A 4970-nucleotide genomic window follows, 5' to 3' on the forward strand; every position below is an offset into this window, starting at 1 on the left:
GATCATGTGATACTGAAGTCTGGAGTAATGATGCTGAAAATTCAGCTTTACATCACAGGAATAAATTACATTTAAAATATATTCAAATAAAAATGTTATTTTAAATTGTAATAATATTTCAAAATATTACAGTTTTTAATGTATTTTTAATTTTATTAATTTTTTATAATAATATATCTTTGATGAGAAAATTTTTTCTAAGTTATTTTGTTATCTTTAGTGGAAATGTACAATGAGACCCAATGTACAATGTTTTATTTTATTTTATTTTATTTTATTTTATTTTATTTTATTTTATTTTATTTTATCAGCTACTTATATTTGTGTGTTTAAATGAGACTATCTAAAAATTAGTTAACTACTTTTTCAAAAGTAATAACTTGATTGTACTTGAGTTACTTTAAATTATGAGAAGCTTGTAGCTTAGCAAGGTATGGTTTCAAAGTATCATCCCCGGCACTGAATATCCATACATTTCCTTTTACATTTATACATCAAAGGAAGCATTAAAATAAGTTATCATGCTACTAGATTAATTCTTGAAATGGAGGTGGTTTTTGTGGTGTTTATAAGGCGCTAAGGGAGCCCCGTAGCTTCTGTCGCTGTCTCTTTAAGTCATCTAACATGGGCTTGAACTCATTCATCCCTCTTCCAGAGCAGCATGGGCTCTCTTTCTCCTGCATGTGGCCCTCAAACACATACTCTCACAGTCAGATTACAGCTCCAGTCCCTGTCTGTAGTTCCCTTCTCGCCCTGAACTCTTATTAGCTTGACAGCAGATCATTATCTATCTCAACAGGAGATGCAGTCACATGCCGTTCAGCCATCTTGATGTGTCTGCACACCTCCTCTACTGAAGAGAGTCGACTGTCCGCAGGAAGTCATACGGGACAATGACAGACATTTCACTTGAGCCTGTGGAGACCATGAGCATCTCTATGTGTGTAACTTTTGCAATGTTAAAATACTTTTTAAGGAAGCCAGTAGTAGGATGATTTCAAAAGTGAAAGGGTGGGAATTGAGAAGTTTTTTTTTTTTTTTTGATATTAATGTTCGAATGTTCGTTTATGTTAATTATAAATTTTTAAATTATTAATTTTAGTTTATGTTATCTATCTATCTATCTATCTATCTATCTATCTATCTATCTAAAAAAATTCTAAAATTATAAATCGTATCTATCTATCTATCTATCTATCTATCTATCTATCTATCTATCTATCTATCTATCTATCTATCTATCTATTCTGCCATTCAAGTAATTAGTTAAGCAAAATTGTTTGTTTTTTGGTAAAACTGGTTCAGGAACTAGCATAGCCGGTTTATTGTTTTTTACAATGTTGCTTTTTGTCTCAAGTTTTACATCTTCTAATTTCCTATGCATTTAGAAGAAGTATTTTCCTGTACAAAAATAAAATAATAATAAAATATACAAATATATAAATATCCAGTTTGTTGTTATTATTATTATTATTAGTGTATATGTATTATTATTATTATTATTATTATTATTATTATTATTATTATTATTATTTATTACTTTATTCTGTTTTCAATCTAGTAATTTTCCCTTGAGTTTAGTCAAACTTAATTCATATAAATAAATAATAAATAAATAAATAAATAAATAATAATTTATATTAAAAATAATTTCATCTTGTACTTTCTTATGATTTTGAGAAGAAAGTATTTTGCTGTGAATTTATATATTATAATATATTATATATAATAGATATCATATATATATATATATATATATATAATATATATATATATATACATATACATATAAACTAATAATAAAAATAAATAATATTTTGTTTTTGAATTCCGGGATTTTCTTCTTGAGTTTTACATCTTGCAATTTCAAGTGATTTTGGAATAAAGTATTTTGCTGTACATTTTAAATTACAATAATTTGCAAAAATGTCCCATAAATGATTATGATTATAATGAAAGGAGAGATGATGTTATCATGGTCAGATATTACATTATAAAAGCAGTGATGAGGAATGCTTCATAAACCAATTATAGAGTGGCCATGTGCAGAACAAACAATGGTTAATTTGAATCATGTATTTCATTTAAAATTATCAAATTAAAAGGCTGTGACTGAATAACTGAATAACCCCAGTCAGATTTACTGAGGATCCTCACACCGAACCAAAAGAAGCGTAATCTCTAAAGTTGCCTGTTGAATCAAACACATCATTTATTAAGGGCATTAAAAGTTTCACTGTGTAGACATTACCATCATATGATATCATTATGAAGTTTTCTAACAAAAGATCATTTAGTGAAACAAGTTGCTTTTGAAGACAGGAAATAAATCAGGGCAGTGTATTTGTTTCCTTTTTCTTTTCATCTCGGTGTAAATCTGTCAAAGTCACTGAACAGTTTTTCAATTATATTCATAAAAGCGGTTTGTGCACTTATCATGACCTCTCTCAATTACTCTTTCTTTCTCTATTATTTTTCTGTCAGTCCTCCTTAATAACATACAACTCAAACACTCTATCACAACTTCCAGCTTTCAGTAAAATGAACCGAAATGGTTTGAGACAATTTAAATGTTAAACATTTTGTCCTTTGTCTCTCAAAAAAAAAGAAAAGAAAAAGAAAAAGAAAAAGAAAAAAGTATATATATTAGTATATATATATATATATATATATATATATATATATATTATATATATATATATACTTTTTGTTATTATAGATTATTATTTTGATTATTATTGTAGTTATGATTGTAATAATTACTGATAGTATTTTAGTAGTATTTAATGCTTCTATAATAAAATACTATACAAATAAGAAAATATACAAAGTTTAAAATATGTATAAATGTATATTTTAGTGTTATAATTTTAAATAAAAAAAAAAATAAGAAAAATATAGAATGTATATTTTTGTATAATATATACTCTATTGTTCAAAAGTTTGGGATCAGTAAGACTTGTAATGTGTTTTTTTAAAGAAGTCTCTTATGCTCATCAAAGCTGCATTTATTTGATCAAAAATACAGAAAAAAACCCAGTAATCTTGCAAAATATTATTACAATATAAAATAATGGTTTCTATTTTAATATCCTTTAAAATATAATTTATTTCTGTGATGCAAAGCTGAATAAAAAATCATTCTAATATGCTGATTTATATTTTAGAATTATCAATGTTGGCAACAGTTGTGCTGCCAAATATTATTAATATTATTCTTTATTATTCTCATATTATTCTCTAGATTTGAATGTATATTCAAATAGAAAAACGTTATTTTACATCATAATAATATTTCACAATATTGCATTTTTGTCATGTATTTTTAATCAAATAAACACAACCTTGATGAGCTTAAGAAAATTCTGATCATTATGTTTTCAATCTTAGGTGTGGTATTGTTTATAGTGGTTTATATTAAAGATTTTATGCAGCCTTTATATGTAATAAATATATATTATATTATATATATATATATATATATATATATATATATATATATAATATATATAATATTATAATTTTATAATATAATCCATTTTACTTTAATATTTTAAATAGATTTTTTAAGTTAAAACAATTTTAATGATGTTCAGCTCTGTTAATGTTTCTATAATGAAAATATTTATATATTTTATTATTGCTAGTTTTAGTGTGATTGATTTAATATTCAATATCACATTTCATGTAACACATGCCTTGCAAGCAAGCCTAAAAAAATATCTAGTTGCATGTTGGAAGTCCTCTGATCAAAACATTTCAACTTTTCAACGATGAGAAACATCACAAAGATATCCAATCAAATCAGTTTGAGACCCATTTAGAGGAAGGATATGCATATATTTACATTTTTCTCATTCATTCCTATCTCACCTTGAGCCATCCCGAACAATCTTATATTTGATCTGGGCTTAGCTGGGAGATTTAATCCCACAGAGTGATGAAAAAGGCTTTTTCACCAACTTGCATTTATGCAATTTTGCCTGCTAGTGCAATTCTATGGAAATGCGTTTCCTCCATTCCCACAGTCCGGATTAGGCTGCGAATATGTGAAAGAAGCCATTAATACCTCAAAGCAAACGTCACACCCCAGTGTGAAGGGTTTCATCTGAAACGGTTTGGGTGGCTTTTATTTATTTATTTGTCTGTTTTTCACCCCAGAGTCTGTAGATGTGTGCTGAGCTTTACTTAGAGTCAACACGCAATCTAAATCTACTTTCTTATTGCATGTTCCTGCCCTTATTGTGCACATTTTATCTTTGTGATCTTTAATCAGAATTTAATAACTTGCTCTTGCGCTGCAGTGACTTTCCTTTTACGCTGACCTCACTTAGGCAAGTCCTGGATAATGAGAAATGGCCTTTTAGGCCTCTTCGATCTTTATATGTTAAAATTGGCAACAAATAAAATATTTAATCCTAAAAAATCTGTCAGATGTCCCCCTCCATAATAAAAGCACTACGTTCAGGAAACTGGATGGCAAAAACATATTTTTAAAGACAAAAATCACATACTTTTTAAAACATCTTGACATTACTGAAGCCTTAAAAGGTCTTAAATTGGAACAGGTCTTAATGCACTGTAAAAATCCTCTGTATTTTTGTCTTGTTTTCCAATGTAAATTAACTAAATATCCTTGAACGGAGATGCATTTACTTGAGATGCAAAAAGAAGATATGAAGGCTTGTTTTTCGAGAAATTGAAGTTCGAGTATCAAATATCTGAAATATATAACAGCTTGTTTTCCCTTTGAGTTTAGTTGATTTGACTGAGCAGATATTTGTCCTTTTTATCGTAATATTCACTTCATTTTTCAATCTTGATTTAAGAATAGTTTTGTTTTTTTCTCTCTGTAAAATGATAAATAATTTATAAATTGATATATAAAAACTCTTTTTAAAGCATTTAAAGGTCTTAAACTGGAGCAGAAAGTCTTAAATTCATAAATTCATGGCATCAAATGTTGCATG

The sequence above is a fragment of the Cyprinus carpio genome, chromosome A18 (genome assembly GCF_018340385.1).
Source record: "Cyprinus carpio isolate SPL01 chromosome A18, ASM1834038v1, whole genome shotgun sequence".
Taxonomy (NCBI): domain Eukaryota; kingdom Metazoa; phylum Chordata; class Actinopteri; order Cypriniformes; family Cyprinidae; genus Cyprinus; species Cyprinus carpio.